Raw genomic sequence first — 16,445 nt, forward strand, 5'->3', positions numbered from 1 at the left:
ACTTTCTTTGCCTCAAGATCAGGAGATGCCCAGGAATCCAGTGGCTTCTCTCCCTATCCATTAATCCCAAGATCACAGCTGGTTGGCCCATTGTCACCAGCCTCCTGGAGTAGTAAAGCAATTTTCTTTTTCTGTCTGCCAATTCACAACTCTCATGGAAACAGATGGCCAGTTCTAAGGAATCTCTCTCCTAATAATATGCTGGGCTGCTTGTGGGTCTGCAAGGATGGTGATAAAGTTGAAGAGGCCACTGTACTTTGTTATTTTTAAAGAACATACAAGCATATTGTAGTCAAAAATATTAAAAGACTGAGAAAAAATATGTTGGTGTTTATGAGACTATGCTGGAAGCTTATTATGACACACTGTCTGCATGGGGTGCATGTTTCTGGATGACACCTGATGGGTGATCCAGATCTCCTGGATCTTGTCCTGACAAATCCTGTTTGCTGCTATCTCTGCTTCAAACTTCGTCCTCCTCTGCTTCCTGAGACTGCAGCTGGTAGGATATTTGCCTCTGCAGCAGCCTTCTGTGCTCTTGGGCTAAACCTTAGCCTCTTGCAAAATTCTCCTACTCCCTGTTAAGTTCTTCAAGACCTTCATTTGTGTGATCCTATTCCATAGCACCTTCTTCCTGTTCTCCTTTTCTTTGCAAGATTTCTTGCACTTGAACTTTTCTTGTACACATGACCTCATTCCCACGTTGTTTCCTTTCTTTCCTGTCAAGTTGCAGTAAACTGTCCTCAGCCAACTTCTTTTCCTTCTTTTCCTCTATTATTCTAATTCTTTCTCCCAAGCATCCTCCTCTTCACGTTGCTCTGCTACATATCCCTGAGAAAGCTTCTGTTTTCTTCCCATGTCTTCTCTTTTTTTTGCTTCTTTCTTATCAGTCTCTTCGTGGAAGGTTTTTTTTTTTTTTTTTTTTTTTGCAGTACGCGGGCCTCTCACTGTTGTGGCCTCTCCCGTTGTGGAGCACAGGCTCCGGACGCGCAGGCTCAGCAGCCATGGCTCACAGGCCCAGCTGCTCTGTGGCATGTGAGATCTTCCCAGACCAGGGCACGAACCCCTGTCCCCTGCATCGGCAGGTGGACTCTCAACCACTGCGCCACCAGGAAAGCCCTATTCGTGGAACTTTTGAAGGGCTCTTTGCATGAGCTTCATGTTCAAGTCTTGCTCTGTTCTCTATTCCTGTTGAATAGGTCCTACCTTCTCTCAGAAGGCTTTTTGCTAAAAGGTCCTAATTTCCTGCTCTGCCTTCTATTCCTTTAGCTTATCCTGTTCTTTCTCAAGTTTACCCTTTGTACCGTTGTTTCTCCTCTTCTCTGTCACTGCACCACCTGCTCTTGTGCTTTGATGTTGGTGACCTGGGCGCCCAGCCCCAGGTGTGTGTTCTCCACCAGCTCTTTCTGTCTCCTCGCCTCCTGGGCTTCTCAGTTTTTCTTGGCTCGTTGGTCTTCCTCCCAGGATTCTGAGAACATCTACTCTTCCACCAGCTTCTACCTCTTCAGCTCCTCACTGAATTCTGCCTGTGCTTTCCACTCTTCACACACCTTCTGATGGATATAAAGCAACTGAACATGGACCTTCTCGCAGCATTACTTGAATTGCTATCTAACATTTCAGCCACAAAACTCTGTCTTTATTTTTCTTTTTTCTCTTTTAATAATGATTTTTCTTCTCATTCTTTGTTTTCCTCCTCAATTTTTCCTTCTTTCAACTGCATTTCAGTAAAATACTCATTTTCTTCTGATGTTAAATGTTCATGTAGCTTATTTCATCTTTTGTCAGTGTAGATGGAATACTGTACTTAAATTTTTTTTAATATATTGAGGTAACATTGGTTTATAACATATATAAGTTTCATGTGTACAACATTATATTTCACCTAATGTATACACTACAGTGTGCTCACCACCAAAAGCTTAGTTTCTATCCATTGTGATACATAATTCCCTTTACCTGTTCAGACCTTCCCACACACCTTCCCCTCTGGTAACCATTACTCTGTTCTCTGTATCTACATGTTTATTTTTGTTTGGTTTGGTTTATTTACTTATTTATTTATTTACCACATATAAGTGAATTCATAAGGTATTTGTCTTTCTTCATCTGGCTTATTTCACTTAGAATAATATGCTCAAGATCCATATATATGGATCTATATGCAAATGGCAAGATTTCATTTTTTCTGGCTTAGTAGTATTCCATTGTGTGTATATATATATATATATATATATATATATATATATATATATGTATACCACATCTTTATATCCATTCATCCATGGATGAGTACTTAGGTTATTTTATATCTTGGGTATTGTAAATAATGCTGTCATGAACATAGGAGTGTATACAACTTTTTGAATTAGTTTTTTCATATTCTTCAAAAAATATCCAGAGTGGAATAGCTGGGTCATATGCTAGTTCTATTCTTAAAATTTTGAGGAATCTCCATATTGTTTTACATAATGACTGCACCAATTTTTATTCCCACCAACAGTGTGTGAGGTGTTTCTCCACCTCCTTTCCAACACTTGTTATTTCTTGTCTTTTTGATAATAGCCATTCTAACAGGTGAGAGGTGATAGCTCATTGTGGTTTTGATTTTCATTTCTCTAATAACTAGTGATGTTAAACATTTTTCCATGTGACTATTGGCCATCTGTATGTCTTCTTTGGAAAAATGTCTATTCAACTCCTTGCCCATTATTAAATCAGGTTGTTTTTTGCTGTTGTTGAGTTGTATGGGTTCTTTATATATTTTGGATATTAACCCCTTATCAGATATATGATTTTCAAATATCTTCTCCCATTTGGTAGGTTGTCTTTTTGTTTGGTTGATGGTTTCCTTTGCTGTGCAGAAGCTTTTAGTTTGATGCAGTCCCATTTGTTTACTTTTGTTTCCTCGTCTGAGGAGATGTATCCAGAAAGATATTGCCAAGACCAATGTCTGCACAAAGTCTTGTATGCAAATTTTCATAGCAGCTTTGTTCACAGTAGCTGAAACCTAGAAACAATCCAAATATCTATGAAATACTAATATGAAATAAAAGGAATGAACTACTGCTATACAAAACAACATAGAGGGATCTTAAAATCATTACACTAAGTAACAGAATCCAGACACAAGAGATAGCATATGGTATGATTTCATTCACATAGAGTTCTATCTGAAAGGAAAGCTATAGTGACATATAGTAGGCCAGTGGTTGCTAAGGCTTGCGGGTCCCTAGGGTTTGGGCATAAGAACAAAGGATATATGAAAAAGGGCATAAGACATATTAGGGTGATGGAAATTTTCTTTACCTTATGGTTATGGTTATTCAACTGTTGTCAAAACTCATCAAATTGTACCATTAAAATGGACAAATTTTAGTGTATGTAAATTATATATATATATATATATTTTTTTTTTTTCTTTTTGCAGTACGTGAGCCTCTCACTGCTGTGGCCTCTCCTGTTGCAGAGCACAGGCTCCAGACGCGCAGGCTCAGCGGCCATGGCTCACGGGCCCAGCCGTTCCACGGCATGTGGGATCCTCCTGGACCGGGGCACGAACCTGTGTCCCCTGCATCGGCAGGCGGACCCTCAACCACTGTGCTACCAGGGAAGCCCTGTAAATTATACTTTAAAAATCTAATTAATTTAAAAATAGCTAATAAAGTCTTTCATTTTATAATAGTACTATTATGAGTTGTGGGACTTACTGCTACGTCTTGGGATTTTTGCTGCATAAGCATCATACCTGTAGCAATATGCTTGATACTATCTATTAATTCTTAAGGGTTTACTATATGGCAGGCACTTTTTTGAGTGATTTTACAGTTTTTGATAAAATAATCTTTCTAACAGTCCTGTGAGGGAAGCATTGTTATCTCCATTTGACAGAGGAGGAAACTAATCACAAAAATATTAATTAACAGCTAGTAAGTGTCAAATTTACATTTTGAAACTGGTAATTTGACTTTAGAGACCAGATTCTTAACCATGACTGCATAGTGAAAGGTAAACACAGGAAATGTACATGTCAATACAGTGCAGTCTGTTTAATCTCCCAAATGAAGGGTATACGCCAATAATAAGTCCTATGAATTCAAGAAGGGTGAGACTTGGCATGGGAAACCTTCATTGGGAAAGGTAATTCTAGTCCAGCATCTTAAAGTTTGAGAAAGATTTGAATGGTTGAGTAGCATCAGAAAATGTGACTCTCTGAAAGTCACCTGATGTTAGACAAGGCAATTTACTTCTCATAAAGCCAATCATCTCATTCTTGGACTCAACTGGGATATTTGCAGTAATAAAGGGTGAACACTCACAGTCTCTTCTAAGCAAAAGTCATGTCAATTTGTTAATTGTAATTTGGTATGCTTTAAAATCACAGGTAATTCTTACCAGAAACTTTAACATCTGCTATTAGATTAGACATTAAAAGCCGTATTCAGAGAGAATTTTAAAATATTGAAGCCAAACCTTTCACACTTTTGAAAAAAGAAATTACTTCAGATGTTGTGCTCCAGTCACTCCAGCAGATGGCAATACAATCATTGTTAGAAAAATTGTTTCACTATCCAACTTAAAAAAAAAAAAAGACAAAACCAACTTATATTTATTTATTTACCTCTGTGGTGAGTCCTTCTCCGTGGTAAGCTTAAACAATGAATTCTACACAAGATTTTTAAAGATTGCAAAGCTTTCTAATACCCTACTTATAAAGGACTTTAAATGCTAAACTAAACACTGATCGTTATTCTGTAGAAAATGGGGGAAAAATACATGGTTTTTGAGTCAGGACTGACACGGTCAGAACTGTACGTTAGGGAAATCACTCTGGCAGGGAAAGGACGAGTGGAAGGATGTGGAAAGATAGAATAAATATTGCTTGAAATGGTCTAGAACAGAAGTAATAGGAACTTGATCTTGGCCATGGCAGTAAAAAACTATGGCTTAGATGAGGAAATAACTGCAGGCATACAAGTGAGAGACCTGAGCAATTGATTGAACGTTAGAAGTTCCAAAGAAGGAAGAGCCAAAGATAACTCTCGTGTTTGAATCCTGGTTTGGGCAAAAGCTTACTAGAAGGGGCAGGAATGGGTTTGGACCAAAGAGAATTTTTTTTGCAGTGCCATGATGCACCTATATGCTGATTTAACTCAGCCGTTGACAAGCCAGTCTGCTGTTTAGATGAGAAGCAAAATTTAAGAGACAGATGCACACATGGTGGGTATTTGCAGCCACAGGAGTAGATGAGAAAGTCTGAGAGAGAAGAAGGCTGAAGTCCTAGAAAGCTTCTGGAGAATGCTTGCATTTAGGAGAAACTGATGATAGGATTAAATTAGCAGGATTTTCAGGTGAGCATGTTGTCTTCAAGGGCCTACGAACAAGGACAAATGGAACAAGAGTAACAGATATTTCATAAACTTTGAGATCCTTTGTAAAGAGGTCATTGGGCTTTGAGAAACCATTAAACAAATGGATGGAGGCAGAAAGATTATAAAGAGAAAGGAATGGAGAGCTTAAGAAAAAGTGTAAACTCTCTTTTAAAAATTTATTTTTATTTTTTTGACTACGTTGGGTCTTCGTTGCTGCACACGGGCTTTCTCTAGTTGCGGCGAGCGGGGGCCACTCTTCCTTCCGGTGCGCATGCTTATTGAAGTGGCTTCTCTTGTGGAGCGTGGGCTCTAGGCACGTGGGCTTCAGTAGTTGCAGCACGTGGGCTCAGTAGTTGTGGCTCACAGGCCCTAGAGAGCTCCACAACATGTGGGATCCTCCCGGACCATGGATCGAACCTGTGTCCCCTGCATTGGCAGGCGGATTCCCAACCACTGCACCACCAGGGAAGTCCCTGTAAACTCTCTTTTGAGAAGTTTGGCAGTGAAGGGAAGGGAAGACCTGGTTCTGTAGATTGACTGGACAGTGGGGACAAGGGGAAATTTTTATACAACACAGAGCTTTCCGTATGTTTGTATCTGCCGTGAAGGAGACATTTGAAATTATACAAAAACTGTTTTCCATTTTCTTCTTAAATGACATCTAGATAATTTAATGAAACTGCATAACTTCATTTTACCAGAAATTTGTAGATGTAAGAAAAAATGGGAAATATAATTTGACAGTGAATGTTACAACATGTTTCTCATTATTTATTATTTATCCAGTGTCTACCTGGCTCCTCTCTGTTGCTGATGCCTGAAGCTTTGGGACTATGAAATTTAGTCATGCTAATCAAGTCTGTTCCCAGAGTCCAAGATCTTTTGAAATGGCAGCAAGTGATAGCTCTGAAGGGGCTGCTGTAGCGTCAACCAAGCATTTAGAATCATAGAAAACTCTAAAGTGCATTTCTCTGTTATGATATGTGAGATGTGAGCATGTTTTCTTGTCCAAACTTTTAATTCTACCTTTTCTGTTTTTTTTTTTTCTTAAGGAAAAGAAAAATCAGTTGGCAATGCTTTATCTTGTTGGCAGAATTCCTGAGGTCTAGAATTTGCTTCTTGCCACTAGAATTTTTGTGTCATGGTGTCATATTTGTGCAAAGGAATCTGCAGAGGCTGCCAGTTGAATCTGTCTGAGGAAAAAATAACAAAGCCTTGAGTTGCAAACAACCAAGTCTGCCATCAAATATGATAAACATACTGGTTTCATTAAAAACTAATAGCAAGGGGCTTCCCTGGTGGCACAGTGGTTGAGAATCTGCCTGCTAATTCAGGGGACACGGGTTCGAGTCCTCGTCTGGGAGGATCCCACATGCCGTGGAGCAACTATGCCCGTGAGCCACAACTACTGAGCGTGCGCGTCTGGAGCCTGTGCTCCGCAACAAGAGAGTCCGCGGTAGTGAGAGGCCCACGCACCGTGATGAAGAGTGGCCCCCGCTTGCCACAACTAGAGAAAGCCCTGGCACAGAAATGAAGGCCCAACACAGCAAAAATAAATAAATAAATTACTAAACTACTACCCCCAACATCAAAAAAAAAAAAAAAAAAAAAAAAAAAAACCTAATAGCAAGACAGAATTTTCAAACACAGAGACAATGGAAAGTAAAGACAGGGAGAAGATGGGGGGAAATCCTCCAGGAATTCTTATGTGTTCTTTACAGCACAAACAGTTGGTTTATAAATTCCCAAACACCTGTCTCTGCTTTCAATTCTTTTAAACCACCCTGTACCACTTCTGTCAACAGTCCCATTAAGTGAAATATGACGAAATTACTCCCACCTGCTAGGTATCTCACCCCACATGTTGACATGTTTGGAGGGCCGGGAATGTTGTGGTCTGGTAAATGATAGGGCCACCATGGAGGGCTGCACAATACAATTTTTATGTATATCAGAACCCAAATAGAGAAAGCGAAGAAATCAACTATTGTTTTTTTACATCTGTAAAGATCAGAAATGCAATTTTAACTCTGACTTTCAATAAACAGAAATTTATTTTTAATGGGGAGGGCATGCCATTCATTTACTCCTTCTTATATTTTTTGCAGAATCGATTGATTAGGTGGTGAACGCATTATACACCTATTAGCCTGATCATTGCTTTGGAAGTAGTGGGAATCCAAATTCATAGAGAAAACAGATTCTCAAAATAGATCCTCCTACTTTCAGTAAAGCTGTTTTCTTAGGTTAGATCTTAAGATCCTTAAAGGACAGGAACTTGTTCTTATCCTTTTTTATTTTTTATTTACTTATGCGTTTATTTTTGTCATACAGTTTTTGTTTTGTTTTGTTTTGTTTTTGCGGTATGCTGGCCTCTCACTTATGTGGCCTCTCCCGTTGCAGAGCACAGGCTCCGGACGCGCAGGCTCAGCGGCCATGGCTCACGGTCCTAGCCACTCTGCAGCATGTGGGATCTTCCTGGACTGGGGCACGAACCCGTGTACCCTGCAGCGGCAGGCGGACTCTCAACCACTGCGCCACCAGGGAAGCCCTATAGAGTGTATTTTAAAAATACTACCTGTTTAACTCTTTTAAATTTTGACAGTCACTTTCAGTTTTCAAGTCAACAGCCATTCCCACTTCTGAGCCAACAAAACCTATATTCCGTTTTACTCTCTGGTGGCGATAGACTCTAGGAAAGGAGGGAGGTCCTCCCCCGAGCCCAGGAGATGAATGGTGATTGGTTTTAAACCAAATTGGGCTGGCTCTCCTATGTCCTCATTTATGATTGGTTTAGAGTGGGACATAGAAACCGGTTCTGGCCAATGAGACCTGAGGGGAAGTCTGCGGGGACTTTTGAGAGTTTTTTCTCTTCTCATGCGAAGAGGGAAATGTAGAAGAGACCCTTTCACCTTTCCTACTTTTTAATACAACTGTATGAGGACATCATGTTTGTAGCAGTGCCACACTCACAGGGAAAGCTAGAGAACTGAAAAGAGCTGAAGCAGAAGGCCCACTTAGTGGCAGGATTCACCAACGCTGGCAATTACTTTTGGACTTCCGGCCATGAGAGATGATAATAAATGCCCTCATGACTTCAGCCACATTTAGTTGGATATTTTGTACTTTGTAGCCAAAAACATTCTAACTGAGGCAGCAATTAAAAAGATCCCTCTTATAGTAATAAAATAATAACCATTTAGTTATTACTTGGACTAAGCTATTCTCTTTCCAGGAACGTTGTATTAAAATTTAAATAACTTCAAAAAAAACTAAAAAATAAAATAAAATAAAAAGATCTCTCACATTACCTCATTGATTCTGCTAATAATCTTGTGAGGGTTATCTGGAGTCTACAGAGGACGTCGAGACCCAGAATGTTGAGCTGACTTGACTAACATTGCAAAACTAGTAGGTGGCAGACCTAACACTGAAATCCTAGCTTTGGATGACCCTGCAGGTGCTCTGGGTAATGCACTTGATTGTTTAACTTGGGCTGAATAAGGACGAGTAAAGATTTGCTGAGATGAGTGAAGCTGCAACCTTGGGGGAATTTCCTTTATTCCTCAGGCAATCCCTCATGAACTTTCAGGTCTTCTAAAGGCTGGTCTCTTCCTAATACTCTGGAGGAGTCCATTGTTAGTATTCCTAGATGTAAAGGTTTGGAAGGAAATTCTTTTTCACATTTGTCCCATCTTCTTCCTGTCTTTCACTGATTTGTACTGAAAGTTCAGTCTGCTCTTATTTCTAGTGGAATGCCCTGTTCCGAGAACCTCACTGTTATCTGTGAGGTGAGATGGAGTCCAGCCTCACAGGCGAACTCCTGCCCTTCCTCTTTCTGATCATCTATCTTCCTTGGGCATGGGTAAGTGTGATTCCCAATTCCACTTTGATTTCCAAAGGAGGGGATAGCTTCTCTGCTTCATACTGGCTCTGACTTAGACCTGTGACCATCCCTGGATCTTACCAGGCCCATTTCCACACTCTTTAAACTTCACAAATGCCTAGCACAAAATCCCTGCCACCCACCCCTGCCTTATAAACTACTTCTGGGAGCAGGTGTGATTGTTATCACTCTCTGTCTTAACATGGGTTTCTTAGAAAACAAAGCCCAACGTATAAACTTAGAAGCTAATGCTTTATTGGGGGTTCAGTCCTGGGAAATCTAGAGTGCAGGACAGTGGGTGCATTAACAGATCCAGACGTGCTCTAATCCAGTTTCTTCTTGGCAGTTGAGGTCATATGTGGGATCTATAATGGTGACTCCAGGTGCCTGCCTCTGGAACCACTCTTGCTGGCCAGTAATCAAAACAAGTGGTCAAGTGTGGGCAGGAAGGCTCTGTTGAATTAGACTTATTGGCTTTGAGTGATGCAGAAACTGGGTCTGAACCCAATCTGTGCTCCCAGCAAGCTGAGAAGCATCTCTTTTTTTTTTTCTTCTAGTTTTATTGAGGTATAATTGGCACACACTGCTGTACGAGTTTAAGGTGCACAGCATAATGATTTGAAAGACATTACTTTTTTTTCCCTCACTTTAAAGGGGTTGGATCTCTCCTAGAGGTTGATATCCTCACTCCTGCATCTCTAGAGCTTACCTGTTCCTCCAGAGCCATAGGTAGATGGGCCAGTGCTTATTTTCATGGATGAATAAAGGAGTCCCTACCCACCCCCAAGAAGGTGCAAATTATGAAATCCTATTTTGTATCTTCACTGTGTGGAACATTCTTTAACTGTAAGGGAATAAATTCCTTTTTAGGATCTGAGATCCTCTTAATATTGGCTAACTTGTATTGCTACAGTCATTACACTTTATCAGAACAAAACATAAATTGAAAACTTTTGTTTTGTACAGTATGTTTTGATGGGTGCACCCAAATTTTTATTTTCTCTATTGCTTTCCTAAAACACACAGAAACTGATGAGTTTGAATTACATAAACCCAACAGGGACAGAAAGCATTAGATTAGTTCAAGGAGAAGGACATGAGGCAGGAGATATAATTCAGATAATCAAAAATGGTTGTTTTAGTTCTGGAGCAGAGTTTTAAATTATATTTTTTCTTCTTGTCTAAATTTTTCTATGTTTGTAGAAAATTTTAAGAAAGGGTTTGCTTTTCTTTAATAATAAGCTATCCACCAATGGAACTTCTTCTCTGTAAAAATCTCTCAGCAATATATTTGGAAACTCATGTCTATAAAGGCAGATTTGGAGATAAGTCTGATTTAACTCCACATGTCAGCAGCAATACTTGAGCTGCATTCCTTTTATCACTTGTCACCAACAAATACAATTTAGCCAATGATTCTTGATGAAAAACATCACGTGTGCCATGGGAAGCCCAGGGATCGCACTCTCTGTGGTGAGGACAAGCTCTCAGGCTCACTGTACCACATTCCCATCTCAGCTGCATATTGCAATGTGTTGACCAGGCCCTGCCTCTCATGACATGTTTGTGATGGAACTGGAGCATTTTAGCTGTCCCCATAGCCACAGCCCTGGAGCAGATTTATGATCTAGGTGAAGTGCTCTGAGTTTTGGTCAGCACTGTTAAAATAGCATTTGAAGAAGAGTGGCTGCTGAGGAAAAAAGTCAACTACAGATGTTCTGCTTGGTCTGATACTTCATTTTGGATACTAGAAAGAGCGGAGCATTTGGATTTAGACCCAGTTCCGTTTTATTCCTGGCTTCATCATTTATTAACTCTGTATATTAGAGTGTGTTTTAAAAAATTTCAGAGTCTCAGTTTCTTCTCTGCAAAATGGGAAACCTCATTCTGACCTCAAAAGACTCCTGTGAATAGGAAATGAGAGGCTGAATGGAACTATAGGCTCACATCCTGACTCCTAGTGGGTCTTCATTAGAGTTCTACCTCTCTCTTTCTCCTTTCTCCTTTGCCCAACCCACCCTCCCTCCAACATTTCTACAGACCAGGTATGCCGTAGAACCTGGTGCTTGGCTTACACAGCAGTTCTCTCTGATCTGTCTTGACGCCTTCCATTGTCCATGCGAGGAAAGCTGTATTTTCTTTCCCCAGCTTCCTTTGCATCTAGAGATGGAGGACACACTTCTGGCCAATAGGACATAAAAGGATATCTCCCGAGAATTTTCAAGGAAAGTTTTGGCTTACTGATAAACAGACAGAAGCAGCTGGAAACCCTCTTCTTCCTACCTGAACGCCTGGATCTGGGACAGCCATTTTGTCACCATGTGGCAATAAGCCTGCTAGAAAATCCAAAAGAATCACAGAGCCTTGCAGAGATGCAAGTCCTGACTTCGGCTTGTAGCTGCCTATTCCAGTTTTTCAGTACATAAGAAAACAACTTTATTTGGTCAAGCCACTTGACATATATAATTAGGTAAATGGGACAGGGGTTAGAAGAAGAAGAGAAAGAAAGGGAGAGAAAGAGGGAGAGAGTATGAGAGAGAGACAGAGAGAGAGAGACAAACAGACTACTCCCATAATACGCAGCTGGGGAAGCAAATCCTCCACTTTCTGAAGTTCTAAATATCAATGTGGCAGGCTACATAATGGTTTTCCCAAAGATATCCAGGTCTTAATCTCTGGAACCTGTGAAGATTACCTTATATGGCAAAAAAGCCTTTGTAAATGTGATTAAGTTTAAGTTTCTTGAGAATGAGCAGATTATCAGAGTGGGCCCTAAATACAACCATGTGTAGCCTTATAAGAGGGAAGCAGAGGGAGACTGACACAAACACACAGAAGACCAGTTGATCACAGAGGCAGAGATTGGACCCATGTGGTCACAAGCCAAGGAATACTGGCAGCCTCCAGAAGCTGGAAGAGGCAAGGAGTGGAAAGGATTCTCTACCAGAGCCTCTAAGGGACCATGGCCCTGTCAACACCTTGATCTCAGCCCAGTGATACAGACTTTGGACTTCCAGTCTCCAGAACTGTGAGAAAATGCTTCTGTTGTTTTAAGCCACTCAGTTTGTGGTAATTTGTTACAGCAGCTGCAGGACATTAATAGAGTTAGCTGTCAAAAATTTTATGATTTTATTTTAGGATATGAGTAATAGTGATAAATGATATTTATTGAATGCCCTCTATGGACTAGGCAACCACGCTAACCTCTCTGCATGGACTTCCTCGTTAGTCCTCCCAACAGTCCTCTGAGGCAGCTTCTCCTCTTATCTCCATTTCCCAGCAAGGAGAGCCACTCCAAGGAAGGTAAGGAACCTGTCCAGAGTCACACAGCAAATGAGCACTGGAGACGGAATTTGAACTCCAGCCACCTTGATTCCATAACCATTCTAGCTGTGCTGCTGAAGAAATGATGGTAAACTTGCTGTCTATGTTCTCAGTTACATCGCTAAGACAAGTTACTAAATAAAACAATCGTGTAGTATTGACATCTGTAATTGGACATACTAGGTCCTTCAACCTCCTCAAGAACATGTCCTTCACAGATTAAAAAATGAGTGCTTATCAAGTGTCAGATGCTGAGCTGAGCAAAGATGGCAAAGATAACTAAGACATACAGCCTTGTCTCCAGAGGCTTACAGCTCTGTACCCTCCCATCTCACACTATTGCTTTATGAAGTGGTACTGCATGGCAAGCCTAGCCATTATACCAAAATTCCATATCAAAATACAACTTCTAAACTGTTTACTTAAACCAAATATAAATTGATGTAAATTAATTGTAACTTTGAATGATCTACATTGCTATTCTTTTCCATATGTCTAAATACTAGAAAATAAATATATGAAAAGGAAGGAAGGAAGGAAGGAGGAAAGAAAAAAGAAAGAAAGGAGAAATAACTATTTTCAGTAACCACAGCAGGATTACTAATTACTTCATACCTCTGCTGAAAAATTCCTTGGTTATTCTTTCTAACTGGTGTATCAATATTTTTCACATGGCATTTTCCGAGTCTCTGATGATAAAATGTGTGTTTTGTTAGTACAAACCCCCTGTATTTTAAGGTTAAAATTTCCTTGTTTTTATTAAGCTTTTCATTTTTAATTCGCCCCTGTGTTTCTTCTCCTGTCTAAAAAGTGAATAGCTGAAGAGAAGTTTTCGATTGCCTTCCAGTGTTCCACAGGTTGGCTCTGAGCCTGGTTAAGTCATTGAGGCCTTAATTTGTGCATTTTATTGTTTTCAGTTTTCTTTCCTCATTCCATCTGGTCCAATGAGGTCGGCCTTTGTAGTTCTGTATGCTAGGGTCTTTGCCAAGGAAAAGTAGAAATATCATCATGTCAATAGTTCTTTTGTAAAAGACTAAACTATTTGTCCATGAACCCAGGTTAGATCCCTTGCATTAAAACTTCCTGCTAAGAGTGAAAAAGGGTCTGATATTGAAAGGTGTTTAATTAAATAATATGTCAGTGCAGCATCAGTTAACATAGATGATATATGTGGTTAGCACAGATATTAATCCATTTGCAGGGGAAGGGTATTTATACCATGTATTCAAACTGTTATTAACACAACTGTTTTATTTACAGCTCCTCAAAATTTTCTTCTTGAAAGATAAATCTGACAATACTTCCTGAAAATAGAGATAATTGAAATTGAGACTTTTAATAAATGTTTATTTAGAGACCTATAACTTAATTTTCATAAGATTTTACTTTTATGATTTTAAGTCAATTGTTTTTTCCTTTTTTTAGTTTTGGAATTGATTTTAAAAATAACAAAATAAAAAATTACCTTCTCTAAGCTACTTGTTTAAGTGGGAAAATAATTAGTTGCTGGCCTATTTAAAAAATATCTTCCAAATGTTGAGTTAAGAAACAAGTCTGGATTTAATTTGTGAGAAATGCAAACACAAATTGAAAAAAATGAAATTCTGTCTTTTGCACTCCTTTGCACTTTCAAAAGCTGCTGACACTTTAAAGTGAACCACTGAAAAGTATTTTTGATCCGTACTTATAACCTATAAGATTATGTTAAATAATCTTGGTATTGTCTCTGTGAAATCTCCATACTTGTGGTCGTGATAACATCATCCAAATCTATTCCCTGAAATCTTGAAAAACAAAGATGCTCATAAAATGGATTAAACAAAACCAGCTTGAGTTTTTCATGAATACACTTGGAAGAGTCCAGCTTTCTGTACCATACTGACATTCTTTTATTGAATTCCCTAAAATATTACAACACAACCATTTAATAAAGCACAGCTAAATATTGGGCTGGCCAAAAAGTTCGTTCGGGGTTTTCTGTAAGATTTTATGGATTATGTAAGGTCAATAGATTAGAAGTCACTGCAGTGAGACAGAACGCCATCTTGACTGATTTCAGCAGTATCTCACAAAAGGGAAGTATGAATGGACGTCTATAGGGGGTTAGGGTCTGGGCAGGTGTTTCAAGGTGTAGAGATGATGAAATTGCCCCAAATTTGTGACATGATAGCTTAGGATTGGTGGACAGAGTGAGTGTCAAGGGAAGATTTGATGGATAAACTATTATTTGAGAAGACAACTCTTTGCTCAAGTAATCAATGCATGAATATTTTGAAAAAATAATATTTATTGATTTATGGTCTTTTCTGGGCAAAGTTTTATTGAGCAACCAAGTCAGTTTGATACTGGTAGTCTCAGTTTACACTTTTTGTCTCGATATATACTTCTAGCTTATTTTTTTCCCAAAAACTCAGAGTTGTGAGCCCAAGGGGATGCCTTTTAGAGGTAAGCCTATGAGCTTTGGAGAAATTAACAGACTGTTATGTTTACTTTGACACTTTCACCAGAAAGGGTTGTGGAAGGGTTATAGTTAGTGGAAGACAGGAAATAGGAGAAGAAAGAAGTATGCTAGTAATTCTGTGGCAATGAGCAATCTTGCCTGTATTTGAGGAAGAATAACTTTTATTCTGTCCTCTTTAGGGTATGACACACCAGGGCAACTGATTGTGACTCTACTTTTTACAGCATTCTGTGTTCAAGTTGGGCCAGGGAACTTGGAGAAAGAGGTAATGTTTTCCATCAAGACTCTTTAATGCTGTTAGAATAGGTGTTGCTCAGAGTTTTTGTGGACGCAAGGGGCAAGGTAGTTGTTGATAATATATCTGCCTGGCAAAGATGATGTTGACATTCATTTGGCCTAATAAATCATTTTGGCTGATTAACAATAAAGCATGTTAGTTTCTAGCTTTTCCATATCTAGAAACTTGGCTTCTCTTAGCTAATGTTTCTAATATCATATTTGGCACATTTTGGAGGGTAAAATTGATTCTTTTTGAACTCTGAAAGGTAAGTCCTTGACTAAATTCATAATTATATTTGTAGTCACTTGGGTACAATTTATATTTGTAATTGGTCTGTGACGCTATTGCTTTACTTCTATTGCTCATTGTTTAGCTTTTCTTCCAGGTAATGGGTGGCTGCAAGTCCAGCCATTCTTTGATATCCAGAAATAAGGCTGAAAGGACGTCATCTCTATTTTCCCTGCTAAAGTAAGAGATGTGGCAGCTCAGGGGTATTAGAAGCGATGGCATGAATAACATAAGACAATCAATGGATGCTTACTGAGTGTGCGTCACGGCCACTGAATCTCACTGAACCTCAGATTCCTTATCTATCAATGGAGACAAACATAATGCTTATCTCTTAAGGTTGATATGAGGATTAAATGAAAAAAATGCATTGAGCAGAGTACTTGGCACATAGTTAATAATAAGTGATTGCTGTCAATGTATTTATTAAAGATTAATTAAAATGTTATATATTTATGATACAATACATAGGGTGGAACAAAATAATTAGTATTTTTATCTTTGTACTCTCCAAATCAATGATTAGATGGATTGGTAAACTTGTCAGTAGAAAATCACAAGAAAAAAAATGCCAGTGACAGGGAAATGATTGGAATGTGGTGTCTGTTTATAGTTAGCGGCAGTTGTATACCTACAATGTATGGATTTGTAACTTATATCTTACACTTTAGTTTTTTTCGCTGAATACCAGCGGTGTTCTAAGTATGTTGGCAAATGTATTCGCCCTACTGGAGCATTAGTTTCCAACCGGAGTCTGAATAAAACACTAAGTATTCAGTAAGTATGTCAGGGCTTCGCTGAAGAGTGTTTGGTCACAGTGATAATGCTAGAGCA

General features: G+C 39.2%; 1 pseudogene; it reads right to left on the minus strand.

The window, feature by feature from the left end:
* Positions 1-339: 339 nt before the first annotated feature.
* LOC132486732 (cilia- and flagella-associated protein 53-like) lies at positions 340-11,568 on the minus strand (annotated as a pseudogene).
* Between the last annotated feature and the right edge of the window lie 4,877 nt (positions 11,569-16,445).

This window comes from Mesoplodon densirostris, chromosome 3, assembly GCF_025265405.1.
Source record: "Mesoplodon densirostris isolate mMesDen1 chromosome 3, mMesDen1 primary haplotype, whole genome shotgun sequence".
Classification (NCBI taxonomy): Eukaryota; Metazoa; Chordata; class Mammalia; order Artiodactyla; family Ziphiidae; genus Mesoplodon; species Mesoplodon densirostris.